This window comes from Callithrix jacchus, chromosome 21, assembly GCF_049354715.1.
Source record: "Callithrix jacchus isolate 240 chromosome 21, calJac240_pri, whole genome shotgun sequence".
Lineage (NCBI taxonomy): Eukaryota > Metazoa > Chordata > Mammalia > Primates > Cebidae > Callithrix > Callithrix jacchus.
Window position 1 is genome coordinate 43,920,091 of NC_133522.1, and position 15,530 is coordinate 43,935,620.

The window sequence follows — 15,530 nt, forward strand, 5'->3', positions numbered from 1 at the left end:
CCTGCAGAGCAACTGTAACTCTCATACACAGCTCATGGTAGCGTGAAATGACACAACCTGCAGAGCAACTGCAACTCTCATACACAGCTCATGGTAGCGTGAAATGACACAACCTGCAGAGCAACTGCAACTCTCATACACAGCTCATGGTAGCGTGAAATGGTGCGACCTGTAGAGCAACTGCAACTCTCATACACAGCTCATGGTAGCGTGAAATGGTGCGACCTGTAGAGCAACTGCAACTCTCATACACAGCTCATGGTAGCGTGAAATGACACAGCCTGCAGAGCAACTGCAACTCTCATACACAGCTCATGGTAGCATGAAATGGCACGACCTGTAGAGCAACTGCAACTCTCATACACAGCTCATGGTAGCGTGAAATGACACAACCTGCAGAGCAACTGCAACTCTCATACACAGCTCATGGTAGCGTGAAATGACAACCTGCAGAGCAACTGCAACTCTCATACACAGCCGATGGTAGCTTGAAATGACACAACCACTTTGGAAACTGCTTGACAGCTTTTCACAAAGTTAACTATACACCTCCTCCTTCTTTTTTTTTGAGATGGAGTTTCACTCTGTCACTCAGGCTGGAGTGCAGTGGCACAGTCGAGGGTTACTGCAGTTTCGACCTTCCCAGTCTCAGGTGATCATCCCATGTCAGCGTCCCCAGTAGCTGAGACTACAAGAGTGCACCACCATGCCTGGTTAATTTTTGTAGAGATGGGGTTTTGTCATGTTGCCCAGGCTGGTCTTGAACTCCTCGGCCCTAGCATTGCTCCTGCCATGGCCTCACAAAGTGCTGGGATTATAGGCATAAACCACTGAACCTGTTCTATACACCTTCTAAATGACCTATGTATTCTATTCAGAGGTATATCCCAAGACAAGTGAAAATATTTGTGCACAAAATGCCTTGCACAAGAATATTTATAGGAGGTTATTCATGCCAGTCAAAAACTGAAAATAATCCGTGTGATCATTGAAAAGGAAATTAATAAAACATTTAATCAATAAAGGGAAAATTGTGGTATACACAAACGTGCTTGCCACTGATATAGGTAACAGCATAAAAGAATCCATAGAACACTGTGTTGAGTATAAAGAAGCTAGTCACAAAGAATATATGCAGTATAATTTGATTTATGTGACACGAAAGAACAAGCAACATTAACTTACGCTGGTAGAAATCAGAACAGTGGTTGCTCTTGGGAGTGGGGACTCACTAGAGGTTTCCAAGTGACGGAAAACCTCTCCAGCTTGATGATCTTAACCATGGTGGGAGTTGTGTGGGTGTGTGCATCTTTCAAGATTCACCAAACTATATACTTAAGATATGTGCCTTTTACTATTTGTCAATTTTACTCCAATTAGAAAAGATGGGGAGGTATAGGAGGAAAGAGATGAGAGACACTGAGAATAGTTTGCCCTTTCAAGGGGTTTTACTTGGAGGAGAAAAGGGAGAAGAAATGGTGAAATGATGACTGGAGGGGAAGGAAGGTCCAGAGTTTTGTTTGTTTGCCTATTTCTTATGACCAGAGAGGTAACAGCAGGTACGTTTGCTGATGAGAAAGATTAGCAAGAGAGAGAAAAAATAAATAGTTCAGGAGAAAGTGGGCAGATGTTCAGGAGAGAGGTCCTTGATTAGGGAGGAGGGATCAGGAATGCAAGTAGGACGCTGGCCTTTGCTAAGCATTGGGAAGGGTTCCCCTGGAATAAGAGAGAAGGCATTCTAAATGGGCACTGACGCAGGATTACTATCCAGTCGTTTAAAACGAGGCCAGTTTGCAACACTGAGTTTTCCTCCAATCTTATGCAGCCCTGACAGTGCAGGTGGATAGTGAGAGTAGACTTGGATTTTAACAGTTTCGGTTATGCCAAATCAGCAAAACTAAGTTAGAGGGGAACAGGGGAATTGATGGAGTTATTATCTTGATTGATCATAGACTGCAAGTTGGCTAAAGACATCGGCAAGGACAAAACGATGGTGAAAATTAGGAAAAAGTTGAATTAGTGTAGTAGATCCTGTTGGCGCCGAAGAAGTCAAAATTCGGTTAGTGCAAGACAGATGTTGGAAAATGTGAGGTAGTGCTGGGAAACGGAAATGCCCGAAACCAAACAAAACAAAATGACTGAGGATGACAAGGGCTAGGAAGGAAGAGGTTGAGGGATGGTGAAGGTAAGATCTTTGCAAGAGAGGAAGTCAGGGAACGGAGAAGGCAGAATACTGGAAGACAGATCGATCTCAAGGATACTGAAACCCCGATTGTTGATATCCTCAGGAGCGTTGATGCACGTGTCAGTAAACCCGGAGCTACATCTCCAAGGAGCGAGTGGCAGTGCGTGGCAGTCGGCTAAGGACGATGACCAGCAGGCCAGGGGAGTGGGGTAGTCTGATGAGGTGAAACTCAGAGCTGGCTGTTTTTTTTTTTTATTGCATTTTAGGTTTTGGGGTACATGTGCAGAACATGCAAGATAGTTGCATAGGTACACACATGGCAGTGTGTTTTGCTGCCTTCCTCCCCTTCACCCACATTTGGCATTTCTCCCCAGGCTATCCCTCCCCAGCTCGCCCCCTACTGTCCCTCCCCTATTCCCCCCAATAGACCCCAGTGTGTAGTGCTCCCCTCCCTGTGTCCATGTGTTCTCATTGTTCATCACCCACCTATGAGTGAGAATATGCGGTATTTCATTTTCTGTTCTTGTGTCAGTTTGCTGAGAATGATGTTCTCCAGATTCATCCATGTCCCTACAAAAGACACGAACTCATCATTTTTGATTGCTGCATAATATTCCATGGTGTATATGTGCCACATTTTCCCAGTCCAGTGTATCATCGATGGGCATTTGGGTTGGTTCCAGGTCTTTGCTATTGTAAACAGTGCTGCAATGAACATTCGTGTGCATGTGTCCTTATAGTAGAATGATTTATAGTCCTTTGGATATATACCCAGTAATGGGATTGCTGGGTCAAATGGAATTTCTGTTTCTTGGTCCTTGAGGAATCGCCACACTGTCTTCCACAATGGTTGAACTAATTTACACTCCCACCAGCAGTGTAAAAGTGTTCCTATTTCTCCACATCCTCTCCAGCATCTGTTGTCTCCAGATTTTTTAATGATCGCCATTCTAACTGGCGTGAGCTGGGTGTTTTGATGGAGGGAAAGAAAGTCCGCTGTGGAAAGAGGGAGGGAACCCCTGTGTCAAATGCTGCAGAGAGATCACAGTTACCTCCAGGCCAGGGTTGCAGAAGAGAAGACAGTACCAGCGAAGCTGCAGGAAGAGTACGCGGAAGACAAGGAATGATCTACATGTATTGATGTAGCAAGATGTTTGAGCCATACTGTTAAATGGGAAAAATGCTAGTTACAATATAGTCCCATCTGCAGGAATTGTTTGGTCAGATAATAAATGAGTAGAAAATTAACGGTACAGTCTCCAAACTGCAACTGCAGTCAGCTCTGCTTAGCAGCACTGGGCGGAGCTTGCACATCCGACTTCCCCACATTTTGCAGCGGTAACAGGACAGAGTGAGTGCCCATTCCGGATCAGAGTGACTGGATTATATTCTCAGCTACCATCTGAATGGTCATGGCCAAATTCTGAGCTTCTCTAAATCTCAGTTGTTTCAACTGTAAGTTAGGAATAAGTAATACCTACTTGTGTTAATTGTGAGGGTGATGTAAGAAAACCTGTGAAATGTCACATAAGACCCTTAGAAAGTGCTAAAAAAGAACAGTTGCTACCTTTACTATTGTATTTTATATAACGGGCGCAGATTGCTTTTCTATTTAGAAAAAAAAAAAGCCATAGGGATGTTTCTTTAAAGGAACTTAGTCGGAAGACAGTCCCAGAAGTATGATTACCCCCAGTTCCACACACAAATGGCTGGAATTAATAAAATAGTAAATGGAATGGGTGTCGGTGGTGGAGAGCAGGTGGATTCCTCTGGATAAGAACTGATTTGAATCTAAAACCAGAAAACAGATTCTTAGCACTTCACAGGGAGCAGCGAGCCTTGCTGTTTTTCACTACGATGTTTTATTTTGACTTTCGTACACTCCTCATGTGTCTCGTCTGCAGGAAGTTATCTTTTGTCCCTGAGCTCCTCCACCTGCTGACCCCCTGCCTGGGAAAGAACCAGGTGTGCCGCAGGACTCTCAACCATGCAGAGGAGATGGGCACTGAAGGAAGAACCAAAATGTGGAAACTCCTATCCTCAGATTCCACCTGGTTGCAAGAAGGGCCAAAGTCTTTGTGGCCAAGCAGGAGTCAAGGTGAGATTGTCAATGGAGCAGACTAAGCTATACTGACATTTAGACCCAACTTCCTTAAATAACAGCAACATGCTTGATTTTCAGCCCTACCTTCTGACTTCCTAAAATAAGAAAGGAACTCCTTCCCGTTTTCCATTTCAAACCACAGTAAGTAATAGCACGTTTGAGAACTTCAGCCTGGTGGAAATACTACTTATGGGATAAATTAGGGACATTAAAGACCTCTCACCTCTGGGGTACTGAATCAAAATTTCAATTGTCTACTCCAGCTTAAAGCCTTAGACCTAGGCAAACCTCCCCTCCCACCCCCGTCTTTGTCTTTCTCCCTTGTGGGAAGGCTGATCTGTGGTCACTGTTGTTGTCTTTGAATCATGCAAATTAGGAGAACATGTGTGAAGTCCTTTTATAATTAGATCCCATGCATGTAGCTCATTGGCCATCAGAAAGTGTTTTTCAATTCGGATGGTTGCTTGGGAGTGGGTCTGGATGGAAAAGAAAAAGTCCCAGTATATGAGAATGGTTTGAAACAGTAATTTCCCTCAAAATTCTCTTTCTCAGCTTGTATGTCTGTCCCCTACAAAGGAGCAGACACGTAATCCCCAATCACTCCCATAACTCACCCTCCTGGGGCTGTGGCATGAGCAGTGATGTGCTGTTTATACAGCCTGTGTGTTTGGGTTGTGGTGTCCCACATGGAGGCCTCCTTCTGAATACTATCAAGGACTGTGAGTATTTAACATGGCACAGGATATACACCTGGCTCATGGATTTTGGATAAAAGTCACTCTCATCATTCTTTCTGATTTACACTTAGTAGCCATTTTTCTTAAGCCCTTTATGATATTAAATGCATTTCCTTATCCCTCTTTAGCCCAAACACCTTTGGGCAAACACATAATGTCCCTTTCATCTACTCTTGGAAGAAAGGAGCTATGAATTCGAAGTAAGCATGATTTCCTTCCCTGGTTAAACTACCAACATAGGACACACTTACATGCTTTTTTGACTCTGATTCTTAAAAACGTCAAACTCATGCCTCACTGGGCTAATAAACGTTCTTTTTCTTTTTCACTTGTGTGCCTCTTGGTGTATTTTTCTCTAGTGAGGTTTAGATCTGCACCTTATATTTATGGCAAATATTATTATAGAAGAAATACTATTAAATAAAATAAAATTTAGTTTTAGATGATGTTATCAATGTTAGAACAATTTTAAACTAATGTCGGCTCTCGATTTGTAAAGTTTGAGCTTTTTTTTCTTTTGGGGGGCAGTTTTTATTTTACTTAGAAAATTGCATGTTTTTAATTGCATTTTAAGTTTTGGGGTACATGTGAAGCATATACAAGATTGTTGCATAGGTACACACGTGACAGTGTGATATGCTGCCTTCCTCCCCATCACTTATATCTGGCATTTCTCCCCATGCTATCTCTCCCCAACTCCCTATCCCCCGCTGTCCCTCCCCTATTTCCCCCAACAGACCCCAGTGTGTAGTGCTCCCCTCCCTGTGTCCATGTGTTCTCATCGTTCAACACATGCCTATGAGTGAGAACATGCGGTATTTCATTTTCTGTTCTCAGTTTGCTGAGAATGATGTTCTCCAGGTTCATCCATGTCCCTACAAAACACAAACTCATCATTTTTGATGCCTGCATAATATTCCATGGTGTATATGTGCCACATTTTCCCTGTCCAGTCTATCATCGATGGGCATTTGGGTTGGTTCCAGGTCTTTGCTATTGTAAACAGTGCCACAATGAACATTCATGTGCATGTGTCCTTATAGAAGAACGATTTGTAATCCTTTGGAGATATACCCAGTAATGGGATTGCTGGGTCAAATGGAATTTCTATTTCTAGGTCCTTGAGGAATCACCATACTGTCTTCCACAATGGTTGAACTAATTTACACTCCCACCAGCAGTGTAAAAGTGTTTCTTTTTCTCCACATCCTCTCCAGCATCTGTTGTCTCCAGATTTTTTAATGATCGCCATTCTAACTGGCATGAGATGGTATCTCAATGTAGTTTTGATTTGCATTTCTCTAATGACCAGTGATGATGAGCAGTTTTTCATATGTTTGTTGACCTCATGTATGTCTTCTTTTGTAAAGTGTCTGTTCATATCCTTTGCCCACTTTTGAATGGGCTTTTTTTTTTTTTCTTGTAAATCTGTTTTAGTTCTTTGTAAATTCTGGATATCAGCCCTTTGTCAGATGGGTAAACTGCAAAAATTTTTTCCCATTCTGTTGGTTGCCGATTCACTCTAATGATTGTTTCTTTTGCTGTGCAGAAGCTGTGGAGTTTGATTAGGTCCCATTTGTCTATTTTGGCTTTTGTTGCCAATGCTCTTGGGGTTTTGGTCATGAAGTCCTTGCCTACGCCTATGCCCTGAATGGTTTTGCCTAGATTTTCTTCTAGGGTTTTTTATGGTGTTAGATGTTAAGTTTAAGTGTTTAATCCATCTGGAGTTAATTTTAGTGTAAGGTGTCAGGAAGGGGTCCAGTTTCTGCTTTCTGTACATGACTAGCCAGTTTTCCCAACACTGTTTATTAATGAGCTTTCTACTTTGTCCTCTCCTTCCTTTCCCTTCCTCCCTCCTTCCCTCCCTTCCCTTCCCTTCCCTTTTCTTCCCTTCCCTCCTCTCCCCTCCCCTCCCATTCCCTCCCCTGCCCTTGCCTCTCTCCCTCCCTCCCTCCCTCCTTCCTTCCTTCCTTCCCTTTTTCTTTTCTTCCTCCTTACCTTCCTCTAAATTTCTTTTTTAAAGAAAGAATTAGAAATACATTTCACACAAAATATTAGACAACTCCAGGATATTCTTTGGCTATTATTTATCATTTTAGATGTGGGGGTATTGTCTGTCAAAGATTTCTGTCAAATATTTGACAAGCGGTACCCCCCTACCGAAAATGGTAAATGCCAGATGCAGAAACAGTCCATTTAATGCCATTCCATGACTTCACAACTGAATCAGTATGCTGCTTCCTAGACTTGATATTCCTGCCTTTGATTCTTTCTCCCTGTAGGTCACCAGGTACTCAGCAGTATTAAACTCTCTAAATGACCAGTTTCATGAAAATCTCAAAACTCCCTTCAGGGGAATCCTAACTCTAGAGGATGAAGTGGGAAGTCTTTCTCTCATTAAAGATATACAAAGATCTGACATCTTCCTGTCCAATCTTATGTTTCAGGACTGCTTTGTCTCAAAGCAAGGATGGGCTCCACATTGTCTTCAACCACAAGCTACATTTTCTAACTCCAACATTTACCCTCCCACCTCCTGGGATGCTTTTCTTCCTGTCCCACACAAATCCTACTCACCCCTGAGGTTCAGTCCCATCCAGTGCCCCTTTTTCCTAGAGGGCCTTTCCTCATAGCTTCAGTTCCCACTGACTCTCACTTGACTGGCATTCCTTCAAGTGTCTCACTTAAAATACCCCCAGGCATGGAACTCGAAACTCATAAAACTTAGTGTCTATATTGACCTTGGCCTGCCCTCACTATTCCACTGTTTTCATCACCAAACTTTATTGCCAGAAAACTAGTGCCCAGGAGATTAAACATTGCAAATAAATCTATTTGCATATGTTCAGTAATTTCCTGAAAAAAATTAAATAAACATCAAGCAGACTTTAAAAAAATGTATTTATTCATTCATTTAGTTTTTAGAGAGGTGTTGTCCTGTTGCCTAGGTTGGCCTGAAACTCCTGGGCTCAAGCAATCCTCCCACCTCAGCTTCCCAAGTAGCTGGGACTACAGGTGTGCCCCACCTTGCCCAGTAAAAATGTTAAACATGTTAACAGATAGCATCAAACAATTGTTTATGCTTTTGTGTCCACGAATCCTAGGCAATTATACGATGATAATTTTTCCAGGCATAATAAACACTTCTCTTCTTTGAAATGTTTGCCTTAAACCCTACACTTCATAAATACCCCTGACCTTACCCTTTCCCTTCCAAGACGCTGCTCAGACTCTGGTGTGCTGGTGGTCTTTCTTGCTGGGGTGAGTCGTACACTCAGCTTGGTCTCACTAGCACATTGTTTTGGTGGCAATCTTGTTTCCAAGGGGATGGTGAGGACTCCACAAGTACAATATAATCTCTTTGTTGTGGTCACCTGCATAAACGGAATGGACCTGGCACCTAGATTTGGCTTGGATGTCAAGTCTGATGAAGCCACACCCCCCCCATCAAAGAGTGTGTGATGAGGTTTATTACTCATATAATGAGGTTTCCTTGAAGAGCATGGCATCTCAACAATCCCATGAACACTCTATCGACACATGCAAAGGGTATTGAGGGAACACAAGCATTAAAAGTTGTTATTGTCAATCAAGAAAAATGACCAGACAAGTCTCAATCATTTTAGGAGGTTTATTTGCCAAAAGTAAGGATGTGAGCCTGGGAGACAGGTCTATGCCTTTCTCCGAAGTTGATTTTGAGAGCTTCAAATTTAAAGGGGAAAGGGTAGGATATTAACAAGTGCACAATTTTCATGTAAGAGAGGAGTAGGGAAAAATTGTCACGCATGCCTCTGTCTGGCTTAGCGAATCTGCATTTTTTTTTTTTTACATAAGATGATATAGACAAATGGAGCAGAGAAAAAATGCAGGGAATCAGCATTTTACATAAGGTAACAGACAAAATGGGTCAGGGGAATAATCAGTTAGGCACTTGTGTCTGGTAGGCAGGAGGATGACTGTACCTGTAAAAATAAGCTATCCATTTACATTGCCATGTGAAATTTTAACAGAAACACCTTAGAGTAAAGATCTTGCAGCTCACTAGGAATTTCCCTGTGGGCAAAAATGTGGGGGAGGTGTATAGTTTTTCATCTTGTAGACATCTTATTTAGGAGCCAAAAAAAGGGAGGCAGTTTTGTGTGATCTCGTTCCCAGCTTGACTTTTCTTTTAGGCTTAACGAATTTAGGGTCCACTAATTTAATTTCCTTTCACATTATACTCAATGTTCATGAGAATTCAGTACAAATGCTAGCATGTAGTGCTAAGTTTAAAAAAAAAAACACTGAACTATGCTGCAGTGGAAGACCCTAAGGTGAGCCTCATTGACCTACCTTCTGGTCTCTATGCCCTTGGATGATCCTCTCTTTGTGAGTGACAGGAGGACCTACAACTTCTTTCTAGCCAATAAAATATGGTAAAGGTCAAGGCATTTTGCATAGGCAATTAGGATCTCAAATCAGTTGATTATGAAATTGGAAGGAAGGACTTGACCTAATCAATGAAAACCCTTGAAAGAGGGGCTCAGTTGTCCCTGAGAGAGAGGGAAGCTCCCCTTGCTGGCTCTGAAGAAAGAATGTTATGTTGTGAGGGAGTCTATGGGGAAGGCCACATGGTAGGGAACTGGGAGGGCCACTGGGAGCTTCACTGACATTCAGCAAGAAATTGGGGAGCTTAGTCACAATCACAAGAAGATAAAATTTGCTAACAACTTGGGTTGTTGGATTCTTCCCAGTCAAGTCTCCAGATGAGAACACAGCCAACCAACACCTTGATTTCAGCTGATAAGGCACTCAGCAGGGAACTCAGCGAAGCAATGACTGAAATCCTGACTGTCAGGATTATTATTTATTAGTTCATAGAACATTTATTAGTTCACAGGAACTGTTCACAGAAACTGTGAGCTAATAAATGTATGTTGTTTAGAGCCATGGAGTTTGTAGTAACTTATTTAGTTACAGATAACTAATACATATGCACTGAAGTCCTAATTCATTCTCTCAAGATAAAGAATGGAAAATTACTATTTTACATTTCTTTAATAAGATAGGAATAAGGGCAGTTAGTGTATTTGGTGTACTTAAGTGTATATAAAAAGTGTTCCCATTATTAGAATAAAATGAATTGGGCTGCTTCTTTGGTACCTTGTGCATTTCACTTTGTAAGGGATACTGTCTCTCCCGATCAGATTTTTCTCTGGTGCTCAAGTCTTCATTACCCTGCCTGTAAGGCAGGCAGATGGGAGAGTCTGGCCTTCCGACTTGGCTCACAGATGTCACAAATATTATCTCCATGTAATAAAAGGCTCATTCTAATTATACACTGACTGTTGGATCCATTCCAGCCTCGTGATTTTCCAAATTGTCTGTCTCAGATCACAATTTCTAAGAATCATTTCCAGGTATATGGCACTATAAAACATAACCTAAATTAACTTGGCCAATGGCTTCATACCTTCTAGATGAATATTTGCTAGCAAATATTTGCACAAGTCATTACCACTCATTTTGTGTGTTTAAACAGCATATCTCTCATTTCTCCCTGTAATTAGCATTTTCTATAAATGCAGTGTTTCCTCTGCTCTAGGGCATAGCCCCTGAAGCAGGAGCTGAGGCAGTCACTTGTCTTATACTTGTTTGTGGGGTGAGTGACTTGTCTGAAGCTGCCCCCAGGTTGCCTAAGGCAGTAAACGTGTATCCTGGAATAAGCCACAACTAACATTTTTCTATTTTATAAAATTCCCTCTACCTGCTTGAGGAAGTAGTAAGTTCTTCCTCTTTTAGATTTGTTTGTAGTTTGTAAGGGCAACACCCTTATCAGTCTGCCTGGAACTATTGCAATGGCTGCTACGTGAAAACATAGTGAATGTTTCCTTTGCCAACTATTTATCTATGTATATGTCTATGTATGTATGTATGTGTCTATCTATCTGTCTATCAACCAATCATCTTATTACTCATTTAACAGAATCATTTCTAGAGAAGGCATAGGGAAGAAAACATGTTTAATAAAGTTATGACTGATCCAAAGCCTTCTTTGTGACAAAGTCTATTATACAACAATTTATTCTCAGTCCCTTCTCTGTGGGAAGCCCTGTGGCATCTTTATTAGTTTGCTAGGGCTGCCATAACAAAATACAGCAGACTGGGTGGCTTCAATGACAAATGCATATTTTTTTAGGCTGGAGGCTGGAGGCTGGAGGCTGGAACTCTGAGATCAAGATGTTATCAGAATTGATTTCTCCTGGGGCCTCCCTGCTCTTGGCTTGTAGATGGCCACTTTCGTTTGGTGTCCTTTTGTTCTGTGTGTACCTGTCTGTGTCCTAATCTCCTCTTCCTGTTATTCTCCTCCCCCTCCCCTTCCCCCTCCCCCTCCCCCTCCTTCTTCCTCCTCCTCCTCCTCCTCCTCCCCCTCCCCCTCCTTCCTCCTCTTCCTCCTCCTCCTCCTCCTCCTCCTCCTCCTCCTCCTCCTCCTCCTCCTCCTCCTCTTCTTCTTCTTCTTCTTCTTCTTCTTCTTCTTCTTCTTCTTCTTCTTCTTCTTCTTCTTCTTCTTCTTCACCTTCTTCTTCTTTTTTGCATAACTGAAAAAGCCTGCCAGATCTCTTTCTCTTTCCATGTGCACACACCGGGAAGAGGTCTTGTGAGGAAACAGCAAGAAGGTGGCTCTCTGCAAGCCACAAAGTGAGCCCTCATTAGGGAGCAAATTGATCAACATCTGGACCTTGGACTTCCCAGCCACCAGAACTGTGAGAAATAATGTCTATTTTTCAGGCCACCCAGTGTGTGGTACTTTGTTGGCAGCAGGAGCAGACTAAGACTCATAGTGAGAGAACAACCCCACTGCTATCTGGGGGGGGCTCACTGAGGAGTCCAGGTCAGGACTCCTGGAAATCAGATAGCTCTAGGTGTATGCTTTTTCCTGAACTTGACTATAGAGACAGGGAAGAATAGAAATAGTTTCACATCCTCCCCAAAGAATTGAGACAAAGACACTGGTAACCTGGGAAAAGCACACACATTCTCAACAACTCCTGCACATGTGACCTCAATACACAACCTCACATGCAGACATCTGCTCTCATGTACATGCACTGATGCTTTCACACATATACTCTCACACGCACACAGTGACACATACAGCAGTCCCCCCTTATTCAAGGCTTTACTTTCTGTGGTTTCAATTATCCAGCCAACTTCAGTCTGAAAATAGTAAATGGAAAATTCCAGAAATAAACAATCCATACGTCTTAAACTGCACGCTGTTCTGAGTAGCACAATGAAATTTTGCCCCATCCTGCTCCGTCTCACTGGAATGTGAATCCTCCTTTGACCAATGGATCCACGCTGGAGGTGCCACCATCTCCCTAGTCACTGAGTAGCCATCTCAGGGCTATGGTTGACTCTGGTGGTATTGTAGTGCTCGTGTTCAAGTAACGCTTGTTTTACTTAATAAGGGTCACAAAGCACAAGAGGAGTGATGCTGGCATGTTCTATTTTGATAATGATTCTATTATTCTAATTTTAATTGTTCTCTAATGATTTTAACAATTGATCTATTTTATTATCCGTTGTTGTCATTAATCTCTTATTGTGCCTAATTTATAATTTAAACCTTATCATAGGTATATATGTATAGGAAAAAACAGTATATACAGGGCTTGGAACTATCTGGGTTTGAGGCATCCACTGAGGGTTTGGAACATATGCCCCTCAAATAAGGGGGACCACTATACTCACATACACTCTCACACTTGTGCACACTCACACCCACTTCTACATTGTCACATTCACTCTTACACACTCAAATGTCACACACACACACACATCTGGAGAGATTGGAAGAGACAAAAATTAACTTCTCCCCTTTGTTGAAAATAAAATTCTATTCTGGCTGCTGAACATAAAATTTATTCATGGATGCCTCTTATTGTGTCTGTCATCTCCCAAGACCTCTAGGTTTTGTTTTTTAGTCCTCACTGCTATTGTTAAGCCAAGTCTCCTAAATGAAATTCACAGAAGTAGTTGGGTAGTTGAACTTCTGGGTAGGACATCCACCCTCCTCCTCCCACTGCCTTTAGATGACTTCTTCATCTCTCCCCTGTGTTTAGACTCAAATCCATCTTTTGTTAACAACTTCTTTTGTATTTCTAGCTGGTATTTACAACATGACATGCTGTAATGATTGTTCACCAGCTTTCCATGTGCTCATTTAGACAGAGCCCCAATCCATGTGAACATTGCAGATACCAGGATGCCATTACTTGGTCAGACCCCACCAAAACAGGACAGGGAAGGTGTGAAGGAGAGGAGGCTTACACATCTGAGGTAAGAACTGCTTCCAAGGACTTGCTAAAAATCCCACAAGAAACCCTTTTATTTCCTTCATGAATCTCCTGCCTTGACAAGGTTTACCAGCAGACATTCTTTAGGACCTCAGTAATTCAGATGAGATGCCCTTGAAAGGACACTTGCCCAGCGATGGCATCTTTACCAATGAACTGACAGTAACTCTGTCTTTGAGCCTCTGGACCAATGGACTCTGTTTCTAGGCAGTTTATGTGGACCTCTCTCTTTTTCTAATAAAAGCTTCCCTTTGCCTTCCCTCACAGGATGCATTGGCTGTTTGCCATCCCATACATTCTGGGTTATAATCCTCATTTCTCACTCCCAAGTAAACTCATATATTTGGAGATAATTTTCTCTACGGTCTTTTTTTTTTTTTTAGGTTGACACCTATGTGCTGAAAGAGGAAGTAATGGATGCCAGTTCCAAGACCAGGACTCTAAGAGCTGGAGCCTGATCCTCTGGTTTCCCTCCCACAGTGACCATGGATGCCTTTTTTTCCAGAAAGTGCAGTTCTCGAAGGCCTGAGTCCTGGTTTAACTCTAATAAAATTTCTTAATATTGAATACTTATGTGTCTCTATAGTCAAGTTCAAGAAAATACTTTCTATTGAGCCTCACTGCTTATCAGCAAGTGTCTCTCTCATCTTTTAACATTTATATAATGTGATTTTTGTCTTGTAGAATATTTTAAATTGATGTTGATAATTAATACCAAAGGATAGGACTTTCCCCTTAAAACTGAAAATATTTTCGGTAGAACAGTTGAACAGACGCGATTTCTTAGATTTATTTTTGGATCACCTCTAAATTAAATTTTACTTAATGTTTTTGGCTGTCTACAAAAGTCATGAATTACAAAAACTCTAGAATTAACTTCTTTCCGTTGCAATTATAATTCATCAGTAAAAATGCTTTATTTTAATATTTCCTAGATTGCTTAATTACACGTCAAACACCCTATTGGCTTGGGATTACCTATTATTGGTTTGGGATTATCTATTATTACATTATATATTGGGAAACCCTGCTTGGGCGACAGGGTGATGATTTCCTGTGTTCTCCAATCATTGGATGATATCCTTTCACCTAACGAATTGCGGTTTACATAGTTTGAGGAAAAACTAGAAATAAATAAAATATAAAATAAATAAATAAATAAAACTATATATATGCTTACATATATAATCCAGTTTTATCATTGTATTCATTTGTGGGTTGCATCTACACAGTTCTCTCTTTTATATACAGCTATCAAAGATGATAGTAAAACAGAATTTGCTGAATTAATTGGGTCGGATAAAAATCTGAGAAAAATAATGACTTCCATTGGTTGTTTTTGAATTTTTTCATTGGACCATTATATTATGTCTGAACATAGGTCTGGACTAATATTTTAAAATATTCAACTTTGTATGCATACAGCAGAGAACTATATTTCTATCTCACTGTGTTGGAGTGAATTAATAACCTTATCAGGTAAAGTAGGAAAAAACGAACACTTGCTGAGCGTTTATTAGTTCCTTTGTATTTATGAGCTCATTATTCCCCATCAAATCATTTGGCTCTGTGGTCAGTTTATCCCTACACTGGGAATTCTTGCTCCAACCCTTCGGAAGTTCTACCTACCCACCTACCGTTTATGGATTCCCCATGGCTGCTGTCCTGCTGCAGTGGCAGAATTGATCCTACAGAGATCATCTTGTCTGCAAATCCTAAAATATTTATTATCTGGCCGTTAACAGAAAATGTTTGCCAGCTTCTGGTTTAAATAAACTTCATGAAGTCTGAAATGGACATTGACAAAATCAGAGTAACTCTGTCCTAGTTTTCATGAGATGACAAGAAACCTCCCTTCACTTCCATGAATTAAATCCAAAACAAATCATGCTCCTTGCTATGAAATGTGTTGATCCAAATTCATTTAGGTTTTAATCCTGTGTCCATCTGTGACCAGAATGGGGAGAAGGAACTTCGATGCACATTCTTGGAAATGGGTTTTGAATTTCACTGAGTCGTAAGGCAGGTCATCTCATTCTGGCTTTGCTGGAGAACAGAAGACATTGCCAAGAAGCTCTCAGCCTCTTTCATCTCCCATACGAATTTAGCCTGATAAAACGGCCTAATTCCCACATTTACACTGTACCACTTTTCAGTTTTCTTTT

General features: G+C 41.4%; 1 long non-coding RNA gene across 1 annotated transcript; it reads left to right on the top strand.

Annotated features, from left to right (window-relative positions):
- Nucleotides 1-4,115: 4,115 nt before the first annotated feature.
- Nucleotides 4,116-13,895, top strand: LOC144580638 (uncharacterized). Its single transcript, XR_013530563.1, has 3 exons — nucleotides 4,116-4,283; nucleotides 13,237-13,348; nucleotides 13,749-13,895. It is a non-coding gene; the product is annotated as an uncharacterized LOC144580638 (long non-coding RNA).
- Nucleotides 13,896-15,530: the final 1,635 nt, after the last annotated feature.